The 15,000-nt window shown below is 42.8% G+C and overlaps 15 non-coding genes across 15 annotated transcripts; all 15 read left to right on the top strand.

Moving 5' to 3' along the window:
* The first annotated feature begins 2,172 nt into the window (after positions 1 to 2,172).
* trnap-ugg (transfer RNA proline (anticodon UGG)) lies at positions 2,173 to 2,244 on the top strand. The gene has a single exon. It is a non-coding gene; the product is annotated as a tRNA-Pro (tRNA).
* Positions 2,245 to 2,852: 608 nt separating this feature from the next.
* Positions 2,853 to 2,924, top strand: trnap-cgg (transfer RNA proline (anticodon CGG)). Its single transcript has one exon. It is a non-coding gene; the product is annotated as a tRNA-Pro (tRNA).
* A 1,542-nt stretch (positions 2,925 to 4,466) lies between these two features.
* Positions 4,467 to 4,538, top strand: trnap-agg (transfer RNA proline (anticodon AGG)). The gene has a single exon. It is a non-coding gene; the product is annotated as a tRNA-Pro (tRNA).
* Positions 4,539 to 4,807: 269 nt separating this feature from the next.
* Positions 4,808 to 4,879, top strand: trnap-ugg (transfer RNA proline (anticodon UGG)). Its single transcript has one exon. It is a non-coding gene; the product is annotated as a tRNA-Pro (tRNA).
* Positions 4,880 to 5,486: 607 nt separating this feature from the next.
* Positions 5,487 to 5,558, top strand: trnap-cgg (transfer RNA proline (anticodon CGG)). Its single transcript has one exon. It is a non-coding gene; the product is annotated as a tRNA-Pro (tRNA).
* Positions 5,559 to 10,825: 5,267 nt separating this feature from the next.
* On the top strand, positions 10,826 to 10,897 carry trnap-cgg (transfer RNA proline (anticodon CGG)). The gene has a single exon. It is a non-coding gene; the product is annotated as a tRNA-Pro (tRNA).
* A 268-nt stretch (positions 10,898 to 11,165) lies between these two features.
* On the top strand, positions 11,166 to 11,237 carry trnap-agg (transfer RNA proline (anticodon AGG)). Its single transcript has one exon. It is a non-coding gene; the product is annotated as a tRNA-Pro (tRNA).
* Positions 11,238 to 11,505: 268 nt separating this feature from the next.
* Positions 11,506 to 11,577, top strand: trnap-agg (transfer RNA proline (anticodon AGG)). Its single transcript has one exon. It is a non-coding gene; the product is annotated as a tRNA-Pro (tRNA).
* Positions 11,578 to 11,830: 253 nt separating this feature from the next.
* trnap-agg (transfer RNA proline (anticodon AGG)) lies at positions 11,831 to 11,902 on the top strand. The gene has a single exon. It is a non-coding gene; the product is annotated as a tRNA-Pro (tRNA).
* Positions 11,903 to 12,170: 268 nt separating this feature from the next.
* Positions 12,171 to 12,242, top strand: trnap-cgg (transfer RNA proline (anticodon CGG)). Its single transcript has one exon. It is a non-coding gene; the product is annotated as a tRNA-Pro (tRNA).
* A 608-nt stretch (positions 12,243 to 12,850) lies between these two features.
* trnap-agg (transfer RNA proline (anticodon AGG)) lies at positions 12,851 to 12,922 on the top strand. The gene has a single exon. It is a non-coding gene; the product is annotated as a tRNA-Pro (tRNA).
* A 608-nt stretch (positions 12,923 to 13,530) lies between these two features.
* trnap-cgg (transfer RNA proline (anticodon CGG)) lies at positions 13,531 to 13,602 on the top strand. The gene has a single exon. It is a non-coding gene; the product is annotated as a tRNA-Pro (tRNA).
* Positions 13,603 to 13,870: 268 nt separating this feature from the next.
* Positions 13,871 to 13,942, top strand: trnap-agg (transfer RNA proline (anticodon AGG)). The gene has a single exon. It is a non-coding gene; the product is annotated as a tRNA-Pro (tRNA).
* A 203-nt stretch (positions 13,943 to 14,145) lies between these two features.
* Positions 14,146 to 14,217, top strand: trnap-cgg (transfer RNA proline (anticodon CGG)). Its single transcript has one exon. It is a non-coding gene; the product is annotated as a tRNA-Pro (tRNA).
* A 266-nt stretch (positions 14,218 to 14,483) lies between these two features.
* Positions 14,484 to 14,555, top strand: trnap-cgg (transfer RNA proline (anticodon CGG)). The gene has a single exon. It is a non-coding gene; the product is annotated as a tRNA-Pro (tRNA).
* Positions 14,556 to 15,000: the final 445 nt, after the last annotated feature.

Here is a 15,000-nt window from a genome sequence, read left to right as displayed (position 1 = left end):
TCTCTGTCCCTGAACCTGTTCCTGCACTGCTGGGAAGTGTGCACAGTCTCCCTGCAGATCTTCCTTGAACACTTCAAGTTTCCTCTGAAAGGAGCGGACAGCTGTCATCAATTCACAAATTGAATTGTCCTTGCCCTGTAGCTTCAAATTTAGTTCATTCAGATGTGAAGTGATGTCAACCAAAAAGGCCACATTATCCATCTTTTTCTCATCTTCTAAAAAGAGAGAAAACTGTGTTGCCTTCTGACTTCCCATCTCTGCCAAGAAAGCTGCTACTTCCCTTCTGATGGACCAAAAGCGCTCCAACACCCTGCCTTTGCTGAGCCATCTCACATTGTTGTGCAGCAAAAGATCATCAGCGTTTGCATCAACTTCTCTGAGGAATTCCCTGAGCATGCGATGCTGATAGGAAGAGGACGCCCTGAGAAAATTGATCATTTTCATCATTGTGTTCATCACCTCAGCATGCTCATCTGACAGGGAGGAGCACAGGACAGATTGATGGATGATGCAATGGTAAGAGATGAGCTCAGGATTATCCTCTTTCATTCTTGACACAGCTCCTTTCTCTCTCCCTATCATGGCAGGGGCTCCATCTGTGGTTATTGAAACCACTTGTTTTGGCTCTATTCCTCGCATCGTTAACATCTCCTTAATGGCCAGGTAGATGTCCTCTCCTCTTGTACTGGTCTGAAGGGGAGTTACACCTAACATGTCTTCACAGAACGCTTTCTTATCTTTGTTGAAGAACCTTACATAAATTAAGAGCTGAGCATTGTCAGAAACATCAGTGGACTCATCTACAGCTAAGCTTACACAGGGTGCCTTCTGAAGGGCTTCATCCAGCTGGGCTAGCACATCCTGGGTTAACACTTCACTCCTCTTTGTGGCTGATGATGCTGACAAAGGTATTTGCTTAATTTGTTCACAAAGCTCTTCTTTTTGTTTTCCCTCAAGCAACGTTTGAGCTACTGCACTCATGCACTCCTTGACAACCTCTCCATCAGTAAATGGTTTTTTGTTTTGACCCAAAATCCAAGCCACTCTGAGGGAACATTCATTAGCACGTCTTTGGGCAGTGAATGAATGGGTCAAGATCCTGGTGGAATGATCATATTGGGCTCTCAGACTGCTTATTTTTGTGACCTCAGTTCTGAGTTGAGAGGGAATGTTTTGTCAAACACTTTATGTTTGGTCTCATAGTGGCGTTTCACGTTGGCACTTTTAATGAGCGCCACAGTCTCTGAACAAATGAGACACACTGGTTTTGTGCTCCCAGTGGGCAGGATGAACATGAATGAGTCCGTCCACTCAGGGTTAAAAGCTCTGTTCTCACTGTCCACTTTCCTCTTCTTAGAGAGCGCCATGTGTAAATATGTGTATCTCCCTGTCTGCCGCTAACACACCTGTTCACTCTCCTCTCCGCTTCTCTTCCTGTATCGCTGCTCTTCACTCAGTCTCCTCTTCCTGTCTGCCGCCGTCTTCTCTCACTGTATTGCTAACTCTTCTCTTGACTCACTTTCCTCTTCTCTCACTGTATCACTAACTCTTCTCTTGACTCACTGTCTCCCGCTCTCTCGTCTCTTCTTCTGTGTTTCTCACACTGTATCGCGCTCTCGTCTCTTCTTCTGTGTTTCTCTCACTGTATCGCGCTCTCATCTCTTCTTCTGTGTTTCTCTCCCTGTATCGCTCAATCGTCTCTTTCGCCCCCTGTCGGCAGCAGTTAAAATAGAATTGCCCTGTCAAAAATGTAAATCCCCTATTAATGTATTGATTATAGGTCCCGGTCCGCATAGGTCGGCGTCTGGGTCCGGACCGCGGTCCGCCTGTTGCCGACCCCTGGTCTAGGGGTATGATTCTTGCTTCGGGTGCGAGAGGTCACGGGTTCAAATCCTGGACGAGCCCAGGATGTCTTCAAAGATGTGGAACAGGTTAAGTTTAGGTAGCAAAACAAGTTTGTTGTAAGCAATGTTTACTTCACAATTTGAAATGCAAGAAATCTAGTGATGAATTGGTGCAAATAATGACCAAAGCTCATCTTCTGTGTAGAGAAGCCATGCATTTTCATCCAAGCTTTGTTTATTGAGGCATAATGCAATGAATTGAAAAGTGTTTTGCGATGTCATTTAAGCAGGCTATCGTTGGTAAGGTGAAATAATTGCTTTTCGTCATGGCTCGTTGGTCTAGGGGTATGATTCTCGCTTTGGGTGCGAGAGGTCCCGGGTTCAAATCCCGGACGAGCCCACGACATCAACAACAGGTTTAGTTTAGGTATCAACAATTGTTCTTATTAAGCAATATCTACTTCACAATTTGACCAATTCTGTGCCCTGCTAGAAACCTAGTGTTTAGTAGGGGCACAAACTGACCAAGGCTCATCTTCTGTGAAGAGAAGCCATGCATTTTCATCCACGCTTTGTTTATTGAGGCATAATGCAATGAATGGAAAAGTGTTTTGCGATGTCATTTAAGCAGGCTATCGTTGGTAAGGTGAAATAATTGTGTTTTATCATGGCTCGCTGGTCTAGGGGTATGATTCTCGCTTCGGGTGCGAGAGGTCCCGGGTTCAAATCCCGGACAAGCCCCGGATGTCTTCAATGATGTGGAACAGGTTAAGTTTAGGTAGCATAAAAAGTTTGTTGGAAGCAATGTGTACTTCACAATTTGAACTGCTAGAAATCTAGTGATGAATTGGGGCAAATAATGACCAAAGCTCATCTTCTGTGTAGAGAAGCCATACATTTTTATCCAAGCTGTGTTCATTGAGGACAAAGTGCAATTAATGGAAAAGTGTTTTGCATTGTCATTTAAGCAGGCTGTCGTTGGGAAACAGAAAAATTGCCTTTCGTCATGGCTCGTTGGTCTAGGGGTATGATTCTCGCTTCGGGTGCGAGAGGTCCCGGGTTCAAATCCCGGACGAGCCCAGGATGTCTTCAAAGATGTGGAACAGGTTAAGTTTAGATAGCAAAAAAAGTTTGTTGTAAGCAATGTGTACTTCACAATTTGAACTGGTAGAAATCTAGTAATGAATTCGGGCAAATAATGATCAAAGCTCATATTCTGTGTAGAGAAGCCATACATTTGTATCCAAGCTGTGTTGGAGTATCAGGCTCTGCACTTTCCCTCCTCACCTCATACCTCAAAGACCGCACCTACAGGGTTACTTGGAGAGGGTCTGAGTCCGACCCTTGTCAATTAACTACAGGGGTCCCTCAGGGCTCTGTTATTCGTCCTCTCCTCTTCTCCCTGTACACAAACTCGCTCGGATCTGTCATTAGCCCGCATGGTTTTTCATACCACTGCTACGCTGACGACACCCAATTAATTCTGTCCTTTCCCCGCTCAGAGACCCAGGTCGTCGCACGCATCTCTGCTTGTTTAGCTGACATTTCTCAGTGGATGTCCGATCATCATCTCAAGCTCAACCTTGACAAAACTGAAGTGCTTTTCCTTCCGGGAAAAGATTGTCCCTCTCTTGACCTAACTATCAACATCGGCCCCTCTGTTGTTTCCCCGACTCAGACTGCAAGGAATCTGGGTGTGATCCTAGATAACAACCTGTCGTTTACTGCAAACATCGCTGCTACAACCCGCTGCTGCAGATACATGCTTTTCAACATCAGGAAGATACGCCCCCAGCTGACCCAGAAATCGACGCAGGTTCTGGTCCAGGCTCTCGTCACCTCACGCCTAGACTACTGCAACTCCCTCCTGGCTGGTCTACCTGCATGTGCCATCCGACCTCTGCAGCTCATCAGAATGCAGCGGCTCGTCTGGTCTTCAACCTTCCAAAATGTTCCCACACCACGCCGCTCCTCTGCTCCCTTCACTGGCTTCCGGTAACTGCTAGAATTCACTTCAAGACACTGGTACTTGCGTACCATGCTGCGAATGGATCTGGCCCTTCCTACATCCAGGACATGGTTAAACCGTACACCCCAGCAAGTGCTCTACGCTCTGCATCAGCCAAACGGCTCGCTGCACCCTCGCTGCGAGGGGGACCCAAGTTCCCATCAGCAAAAACATGTGGGTTTGCTATCCTGGCTCCAAAATGGTGGAATGAGCTCCCCATTGAAATCAGGACCGCAGAAAGCTTACACACCTTCCGGCGCAGACTGAAAACTCATCTCTTTCGACTCCACTTCGAGCGATAGAATGACTAACAAAGAACTGCTAACAGAGCACTTATATACTAATAAAGGACTGGCTTATCTAAAGCCAGTTGAGTAGCACTTGAAACGATTGGCTCTTTGAAACCTGATGTTCTTATATGATTCTGTTTTCTTCAAGGTTGTGTCTTCCTGGTCGAATGTACTTATTGTAAGTCGCTTTGGATAAAAGTGTCAGCTAAATGCAATGTAATGTAATGTGTTCATTGAGGACAAAGTGCAATTCATGGAAAAGTGTTTTGCATTGTCATTTAAGCAGGCTGTCGTGGGGAAGCCAGAAAAAGTAACTTTCGTCATGGCTTGTTGGTCTAGGGGTATGATTCTCGCTTAGGGTGCGAGAGGTCCCGGGTTCAAATCCCGGATGAGCCCAAGACATCAACAACAGATTTAGTTTAGGTATCAACAATTGTTCTTATTAAGCAATGTCTACTTCACAATTTGACCAATCCTGTGCCCTGCTCGAAACCTAGTGTTTAGTAGGGGCACAAACTTACCAAGGCTCATCTTCTGTGAAGAGGAGCCATGCATTTTTATCCAAGCTTTGTTTATTGAGGCATAATGCAATGAATTGAAAAGTGTTTTGCGATGTCATTTAAGCAGGCTGTCGTTGGTAAGGTGAAATAATTGCTTTTTGTCATGGCTCGTTGGTCTAGGGGTATGATTCTCGCTTTGGGTGCGAGAGGTCCCTGGTTCAAATCCCGGACGAGCCCAGGATGTCTTCAAAGATGTGGAACAGGTTAAGTTTGGATAGCAACAAAACTTTGTTGTAAGCAATGTGTACTTCACAATTTGAACTGCTAGAAATCTAGTGATGAATTGGGGCAAATAATGACCAAAGCTCATCTTCTGTGTAGAGAAGCCATGCATTTTCATCCAAGCTTTGTTCATTGAGGACAAAGTGAAATTCATGGAAAAGTGTTTTGCATTGTCATTTAAGCAGGCTGTCGTGGGGAAGCCAGAAAAATTATCTTTCGTCATGGCTCGTTGGTCTAGGGGTATGATTGTCGCTTAGGGTGCGAGAGGTCCCGGGTTCAAATCCCAGACGAGCCCAGGATGTCTTCAAAGATGTGGAACAGGATAAGTTTAGGTAGCAAAAGAAGTTTGTTGTAAGCAATGTGTACTTCACAATTTGAACTTCAAGAAATCTAGTGATGAATTGGGGCAAATAATGACCAAAGCTCATCTTCTGTGAAGAGAAGCCATGCATTTTCATCCAAGCTTTGTTTATTGAGGCATAATGCAATGAATTGAAAAGTGTTTTGCGATGTCATTTAAGCAGGCTATCGTTGGTAAGGTGAAATAATTGCTTTTTGTCATGGCTCGTTGGTCTAGGGGTATGATTCTCGCTTCGGGTGCGAGAGGTCCCGGGTTCAAATCCCGGACGAGCCCAGGATGTCTTCAAAGATGTGGAACAGGTTAAGTTTAGATAGCAACAAAAGTTTGTTGTAAGCAATGTGTACTTCACAATTTGAACTGCTAGAAATCTAGTGATGAATTGGGGCAAATAATGACCAAAGCTCATCTTCTGTGTAGAGAAGCCATGCATTTTCATCCAAGCTTTGTTCATTGAGGACAAAGTGCAATTAATGGAAAAGTGTTTTGCATTGTCATTTAAGCAGGCTGTAGTTGGGAAGATAGAAAAATTGACTTTTGTCATGGCTCATTGGTCTAGGGGTATGATTCTCGCTTCGGGTGGGAGAGGTCCCGGGTTCAAATCCCGGACGAGCCCAGGATGTCTTCAAAGATGTGGAACAGGATAAGTTTAGGTAGCAAAAAAAGTTTGTTGTAAGCAATGTGTACTTCACCATTTGAACTGCAAGAAATCTAGTGATGAATTGGGGCAAATAATGACCAAAGCTCATCTTCTGTGTAGAGAAGCCATACATTTTTATCCAAGCTGTGTTCATTGAGGACAAAGTGCAATTAATGGAAAAGTGTTTTGCGATGTCATTTAAAGGAGACCTATCATGCTATATTTAAATGATATAGTGTATGACCATACCTATATAAGGTATACTTATACATTTTATTTTTCAAAATACCAAACAGATCATTTTTTAGACATGCCTCGTTTCGCTCATTTTCGCTCTATTCCAAGCCCGTCTTTGAAAATTCTGAGCAGCAGCTGACCACGCCCCCCTGCAGAAGAGCAGGCATGAGCCGGCGAGAGTCACGTTACCATGCTTGCTGTGATTACTAGTGTAGAATAAACATGTCATCTCAGAGCAATGCATGTGTTCAAGCATACTATCAATTTGATCCAGAAACTGACCCTGAAGCAGCGGAGGTTTTGGTGGAGGTGAAAAAATCTCGGTTGCAGCAGGACGTTTGTGAATGGTTAGCTGACAAGCTGTTGTCCCTATTTATTTTACTCTGTTACGATGCTTGCTCCTTATTCCGTTCATATTTTGGCTAATTGGCAAGAATGCAATGTGTACAGTTTGTAACGCAAATACAGCGATATATATATATATATTTATAAAGGGAGACATTCATATTTTCAGCATATATACAATGGCCTCATTGCGTTTATTAATAGTTTACAGTCCTTTTCTTCCAACATCGTGCAACAACCGTTGGAAAGTTGAATAACTTAGGATGATACAAAGTATAACTCCAACAACAAGTTGTCAGCAATGTGTGTAGTTTCATGTGTTTTTAAAAGCTCAGTTATTGACTTCTTTGTGCAAATTGCGCCACGATGCCTTCTGAATGGGGAATGTGTGCTGCATGGAGATACCACAGCTAACATTTTTGATAGCTTTACTAAGTTGTCTGTTTAAATACATTTTTCACATGTCATTCAATATATGTTTATCATAATGTGTCAAGACGGATGCAGTAACTTGAGGACTCTGTAACCTGTATGGTGGACCATCCTGGATTGGAGCCTGTGTGCCTGAATGTGTTCTCCCTGCAGAATGCATTTAATATTTACAGAGCTGAACATGGTGGACTACAGTTGAGACAAATAGAGCAGTGAGTGGTTTGTTTGTTTGTTTGTTTGTTTTGACTGAAATTGTAAAATGAATGCTAATATTGTTCATGGAAATAAATACTGGTGTATATGGCTTTATGCAATCTTTCATTCTGTCATTGTACATGTACTATTATATTATATAATACACAGCAATGGCATAACACACCCATGTGTACGACAAAAAGGTCCACACACACACAACCTTATGCTTTTGAAATCAGAATATTCTTTACCCATCCAAACATGAATAATCACGACACATTTTGATATCAACTTGGAACTTTATTGTCAAAATCAAAAAAACTAAATGTAGCCTACTTGTATTTTGTATAAATGACACTAAATATTTTTACAGAAGCTTTGTGAGCTGGTGCTGGGGCTTCCTTGGACGCAGGATCAGAGTGGTGATTCCGGCCTGCGTTGTCCTCAGGATACGCAGGGAGTTTCCTGATCCGTGAAATGTCGATGTTGGGTTCAGACAGCAGCCAAATTGAACCGTGTAGCATACCCGGCGATGACCTCCTCCCTGTCAGGTCGCTCATAATGGTGCAGGGTCCACAAAGACTTGGTCGAAGATGAGGTCCATCAAGTTGGCCACGTAGGGCTGTGCAATGGTAAAAAAAGAACAACAAAAAATGTGGTTTAGATTAGTATATGCATGTAAAAAACTGAAACTTCTTTCTAATTTTTTTATTTTATATTTGTAAATAGTTGTATAATAAATATTTTAAACACTTACGGAATATGGGGTCAGTCTTTACTGGTTTTGCTCTGCATTCTCCCTTCCTGGCCTTTGGGAACTGCAGTTTATACAGAGGGTTTCCAGTGGATGTAGTGGCTTGTGCACGCTCAGCGTTTTCATTGTAGTGCAGGGCTGCCAGGTACAGTCTTTCATTTCCGCCATGATAAAAAAAAATGTAAATAATAGCAAAGGATGTACAAATTGTCACTAATTAGTAAGTATGTGAGGTGCTGGCCTGTAAAGAAGAACACATAGTTAGAACAAAATCATCTCAACTTAGTATTCAGGATGAGAAAATACTATTTGGATAAATATAGTCTGAAATCCCAAAAGATGGGGCTAAAACTCTCTATTTAGCAAAACTCTCTATTTAGCAAAGCTCTCTATTTAGCAAAGCTCTCTATTTAGCAAAGCTCTTTGCTTAGCCTTTTCCAATCTGAGTTAGTTTTGAACCGTAACGTGCATGCTGTGTTTCTGACTCAATGCAGGTGATGTGTTGGAGAGGGGCTGAGCTCAGTAGACTGACTGTAATGAGTGCTAGCCACTAATTAGCCTGTTGCTAGAGGTAAGGCCTTGTCAACAACAACAGACCGACGGGGCTTTAGCCCAGTTTTACTCGTGGTGTGTGTCCCCCCTCGCATACATACACAGTGTTGTATCCTAACCAGTGTTGGGACTAACGCGTTACAAAGTAACGCGTTACTGTAACGCCGTTATTTTTGGCAGTAACTAGTACTCTAACGCATTACTTTTTAAATTCAGTAACTCAGTTACCGTTACTACATGGTGCGTTACTCCGTTACTGCGTTAGTTTTTTTATATAGTCAACAGCCAGGTGAACAGAGATGGGAACTGTACTTAAGTACAGTACTTGAGTAAATGTACTTAAATACTTCCTGTGGCACATGCGGAGACGGGCTGTGGGCGTGTTTGTGTTGTTTACTAACAAGACTATCATGGCGGCGGCGGAGCTCAAGTCTAGTTTCTCCACCTGGAGATATTCTCACTATTTCACTTTTGTCGAGCACAAAGAAAAGAACGTTTTAGTTAAATGTAAGTTGTGTCCTGGCGGGTCAAAGAGCCTATCTACTGCCCAAACCAGTCATTCAAATCTCTTACAACATCTGCAGAAACAACATGCTGGGACGAAGCTAGTAGCTAAGACCACAGAGACTCAGCCGACGCCACTCCACCTCCACCTGCACCTAAGCAACAGCGGCTGGATTTTAACCAAGGGACTGCTAGCCAGGGAAAAGTCGATAAAGCCATTGCACGGTATGTTGTAGAACACATGCAGGCTATTGCTACAGTGGAGTCACCCGCTTTCAGGGAGCTATTTAGCATGATAGCATGTCCGGGCGGCACACGGCATATGAAACACTTTTTCCAACTACCTGGAGAAAGAATATACAACAATGGAAAGCCAGCTAATATCGATGCAATCCAGATTGCATATAATGCATGTCAAGTTTATCAACAGATTGTATTATTCTCCAATGCAATAACAGAACTGTAATGAAGGCTATAAGGGCATTAATATAATGGGAGCCCTTTTTTTAAGTAACTAAAACGTTACTTTTCACAGTAACGCATTACTTTTTGGTGTAAGTAATCAGTAAAGTAACTGAGTTACTTTTGAAATGAAGTAACTAGTAATGGTAACTAGTTACTGGTTTTCAGTAACTAGCACAACACTGATCCTAACACACCCCCATTTATATTCATGTGCGCAAACAAGTAAACACACAAAAGCTTTTACATATAACGCTGCAAAACACGGCATGTCTCATTAGCGTAGCGTAGCGTAGCTTAGCTTACAGATCGATGATATCTGATCGTTCTTACAGACTACAATCACAAAAGCGTTTACATATAACGCTGGAAAAAACGGCACTTGCCTACAGAAGATTACGTTTGTTATTATAACTTACTCAATATGATTGTAGAGGATACAAAATACTAATAAATAGGAGAATAAATACTTGTGTTATCGCCTAGGGCGTGGCTTTACAGCCTTCACACAGATCGACATTACGGCAGTATGTCTGAACATGTTAGCAAATGCCTGATAATTCAAATGACAAAGCAAAGACTGCGGAGCGTACAAAATAAAATGCTACAAAAATATATAAACACCTAACCGATTACTATTTGGGTTTGAGGCGACATTGATACGGCTACACGAAGCTACATGCTACATGCTACAAGCTAGAGATAGCTTTACAGGAAAAACACCGCTAAATAAAAACGTACAGCTTCAAAATTGGATGTGTCCTCACTGGCCTGGTCCCGGATGGTTGGTATTGATCCCGGGTTTAGCATTACTTTGGAGGCATATCCGTGTTGGACTTGAGACAAGTTCATAAACATGTCCGTCGTAAAATGTTTGGAACACACAAACAGAAATCTGCCGTGGTCTTCTGGCACATGTCCCTTGTAAATGAAGTCTAGCCACAGATTCATTTCTTTTTCCACTGATGGCATTGCATGCAGTCCCCTGTCCCGAGTCTTGCAGCCAACAACAGCACAACGTTTAACTATCTTAGACATCCTGGCAAGAGCAGGCAAAAACACAGATGTGGGTTGATTTAGCCTGCCGATAGCCTATATGCGAATGAGAGGTTTGGCAATGCACGTGGCCGTGGCTCATTCCCCTGATAGGTGGAGAGTTGACCAATAAGCCGAGGACTTCTCTGTGACGTAGAAAAGTATTGAAATCTGGATCCGTTTTTTTCAGATCCGTTGCAGCCCCTTTTTTAGAGATTTGGCGAAGGAGGAAAATAAAGAGGGTTGTGTTTTCTGACACTTGGTGAGTTCCCTGGAACACCGGGGACACATATTCATGTATAAAAGACGTACAAAGGTGCATTTTGCATGATAGGTCCCCTTTAAGCAGGCTGTCGTTGGGAAGACAGAAACATTTCCTTTCGTCATGGCTCGTTGGTCTAGGGGTATGATTCTCGCTTCGGGTGCGAGAGGTCCCGGGTTCAAATCCCGGACGAGCCCAGGATGTCTTCAAAGATGTGGAACAGGTTAAGTTTAGGTAGCCTAAAAAGTTTGTTGGAAGCAATGTGTACTTCACAATTTGAACTGCTAGAAATCTAGTGATTAATTGGGGCAAATAATGACCAAAGCTCATCTTCTGTGTAGAGAAGCCATACATTTTTATCCAAGCTGTGTTCATTGAGGACAAAGTGCAATTCATTGAAAAGTAATTTGCATTGTCATTTAAGCAGGCTGTCGTGGGGAAGCCAGAAAAATTATCTTTCGTCATGGCTCGTTGGTCTAGGGGTATGATTCTCGCTTAGGGTGCGAGAGGTCCCGGGTTCAAATCCCGGACGAGCCCAGGATGTCTTAAAATATATGGAACAGGTTAAGTTTAGGTAGCAAAACAAGTTTGTTGTAAGCAATGTGGACTTCACAATTTGAACTGCAAGAAATCTAGTGATGAATTCGGGCAAATAATGACCAAAGCTCATCTTCTGTGTAGAGAAGCCATACATTTGTATCCAAGCTGTGTTCATTGAGGACAAAGTGCAATTCATTAAAAAGTGGTTTGCATTGTCATTTAAGCAGGCTGTCGTGGGGAAGCCAGAACAATTATCTTTTGTCATGGCTCGTTGGTCTAGGGGTATGATTCTTGCTTAGGGTGCGAGAGGTCCCGGGTTCAAATCCCGGACGAGCCCAGATTGTCTTCAAAGATGTGGAACAGGTTCAGTTTAGCTAGCTAAGCAATGTGTACTTCACAATTTGAACTGCTAGAAATCTAGTGATGAATTGGGGCAAATAACGATCAAAGCTCATCTTCTGTGTAGAGAACCCATACATTTTTATCCAAGCTGTGTTCATTGAGGACAAAGTGCAATTCATGGAAAAGTGTTTTGCATTGTCATTTAAGCAGGCTGTCGTGGGGAAGCCAGAAAAACTATCTTTCGTCATGGCTCGTTGGTCTAGGGGTATGATTCTCGCTTAGGGTGCGAGAGGTCCCCGGTTCAAATCCCGGACGAGCCCACGACATCAACAACAGGTTTAGTTAAGGTATCAACAATTGTTCTTATTAAGCAATGTCTACTTCACAATTTGACCAATCCTGTGTCCTGCTAGAAACCTAGTGTTTAGTAGGGGCACAAACTGACCAAGGCTCATCTTCTGTGAAGGGAAGCCATGCATTTTCATCCAAGCTTTTTTATTGAGGCATAATGCAATGAATGGAAAAGTGTTTTGCGATTTCATTTAAGCAGGCTATCGTTGGGAAGACAGAAAAATTGCCTTTCGTCATGGCTCGTTGGTCTAGGGGTATGATTCTCGCTTCGGGTGCGAGAGGTCCCGGGTTCAAATCCCGGACGAGCCCAGGATGTCTTCAAAGATGTGGAACAGGATAAGTTTAGGTAGCAAAAAAAGTTTGTTGTAAGCAATGTGTACTTCACAATTTGAACTGCAAGAAATCTAGTGATGAATTCGGGCAAATAATGACCAAAGCTCATCTTCTGTGTAGAGAAGCCATACATTTGTATCCAAGCTGTGTTCATTGAGGACAAAGTGTAATTAATGGAAAAGTGTTTTGCATTGTCATTTAAGCAGGCTGTCGTTGGGAAGACAGAAACATTTCCTTTCGTCATGGCTCGTTGGTCTAGGGTTATGATTCTCGCTTCCGGTGCGAGAGGTCCCGGGTTCAAATCCCGGACGATCCCAGGATGTCTTCAAAGATGTGGAACAGGTTAAGTTTAGGTAGCATAAAAAGTTTGTTGTAAGCAATGTGTACTTCACAATTTGAACTGCTAGAAATCTAGTGATGAATTGGGGCAAATAATGGCCAAAGCTCATCTTCTGTGTAGAGAAGCCATACATTTGTATCCAAGCTGTGTTCATTGAGGACAAAGTGTAATTAATGGAAAAGTGTTTTGCATTGTCATTTAAGCAGGCTGTCGTTGGGAAGACAGAAACATTTCCTTTCGTCATGGCTCGTTGGTCTAGGGGTATGATTCTCGCTTAGGGTGCGAGAGATCCCGGGTTCAAATCCCGGACGAGCCCACGACATCAACAACAGGTTTAGTTTAGGTATCAACTATTGTTGTTATTAAGCAATGTCTACTTCACAATTTGACCAATCCTGTGCCCTGTTAGAAACCTTGTGTTTAGTAGGGGCACAAACTGACCAAGGCTCATCTTCTGTGAAGGGAAGCCATGCATTTTCATCCAAGCTTTGTTTATTGAGGCATAATGCAATGAATGGAAAAGTGTTTTGCGATGTCATTTAAGCAGGCTATCGTTGGTAAGGTGAAATAATTGTGTTTTATCATGGCTTGTTGGTCTAGGGGTATGTTTCTCGCTTTGCGTGCCAGAGATCCCGGGTTCAAATCCCGGACGAGCCCAGGATTCTTCAAACATGTGGAACAGGTTAAGTTTAGGTAGCAAAACAAGTTTGTTGTAAGCAATGTGTACTTCACAATTTGAACTGCTAGAAATCTAGTGATGAATTGGGGCAAATAATGATCAAAGCTCATCTTCTGGGTAGAGAAGCCTTACATTTTTATCCAAGCTGTGTTCATTGAGGACAAAGTGCAATTAATGGAAAAGTGTTTTGCATTGTCATTTAAGCAGGCTGTCGTGGGGAAGCCAGAAAAATTGTACTTCGTCATGGCTCGTTGGTCTAGGGGTATGATTCTCGCTTCGGGTGCGAGAGGTCCCGGGTTCAAATCCCGGACGAGCCCAGGATGTCTTCAAAGATGTGGAACAGGATAAGTTTATGTAGCAAAAAAAATTTGTTGTAAGCAATGTGTACTTCACAATTTGAACTGCAAGAAATCTAGTGATGAATTCGGGCAAATAATGACCAAAGCTCATCTTCTGTGTAGAGAAGCCATACATTTGTATCCAAGCTGTGTTCATTGAGGACTAAGTGTAATTAATGGAAAAGTGTTTTGCATTGTCATTTAAGCAGGCTGTCGTGGGGAAGCCAGAACAATTGTCCTTCGTCATGGCTCGTTGGTCTTGGGGTATGATTCTGGCTTAGGGTGCGAGAGGTCCCGGGTTCAAATCCCGGACGAGCCCACGACATCAACAACAGGTTTAGTTTAGGTATCAACTATTGTTGTTATTAAGCAATGTCTACTTCACAATTTGACCAATCCTGTGCCCTGCTAGAAACCTAGTGTTTAGTAGGGGCACAAACTGACCAAGGCTCATCTTCTGTGAAGAGAAGCCAGGCTTAAGCAGGCTATCATTGGTAAGGTGAAATAATTGTGTTTTGTCATGGCTCGTTGGTCTAGGGGTATGATTCTCGCTTCGGGTGCGAGAGGTCCCGGGTTCAAATCCCGAACGAGCCCAGGATGTCTTCAAAGATGTGGAACAGTTAAGTTTAGGTAGCAAAAAAAGTTTGTTGTAAGCAATGTGTACTTCCCAATTTGAACTGCAAGAAATCTAGTGATGAATTGGGGCAAATAATGACCAAAGCTCATCTTCTGTGTAGAGAAGCCATGCATTTTCATCCAAGCTTTGTTTATTGAGGCATAATGAAATGAATGGAAAAGTGTTTTGCGATGTCATTTAAGCAGGCTATCGTTGGTAAGGTGAAATAATTGTATTTTGTCATGGCTCGTTGGTCTAGGGGTATGATTCTCGCTTCGGGTGCGAGAGGTCCCGGGTTCAAATCCCGGACGAGCCCAGGATGACTTCAAAGATATGGAACAGGTTAAGTTTAGGTAGCAAAAAAAGTTTGTTGTAAGCAATGTGTACTTCACAATTTGAACTGCAAGAAATCTAGTGATGAATTGGGGCAAATAATGACCAAAGCTCATCTTCTGTGTAGAGAAGCCATACATTTTTATTAGTGCTGTCAAAATTATCGCGTTAACGGCGGTAATTAATTTTTTGAATTAATTGCGTTAAAATATTTAACGCATTTAACGCATGTGCAGAATGGCCCGCTCCATACGTGCCACCAGTGGCAGCGCCAGGGTATGGCTGGGGTAGGCTACACCCATACCAAGAAATGGCTTAGCCCCACCATGAAAAATGATGTTAAAGTAAGCAAAATAAAGTCTGCCAACTCGCGCGGAGTAAATTGCACAGACAGCAGTTAGTAAGATTGATTTCAGTAGCGACGGTTT

This window comes from Pseudochaenichthys georgianus, chromosome 7, assembly GCF_902827115.2.
Source record: "Pseudochaenichthys georgianus chromosome 7, fPseGeo1.2, whole genome shotgun sequence".
NCBI classification, from domain to species: domain Eukaryota; kingdom Metazoa; phylum Chordata; class Actinopteri; order Perciformes; family Channichthyidae; genus Pseudochaenichthys; species Pseudochaenichthys georgianus.
This window is presented reverse-complemented; position numbering and strand designations above follow the sequence as displayed.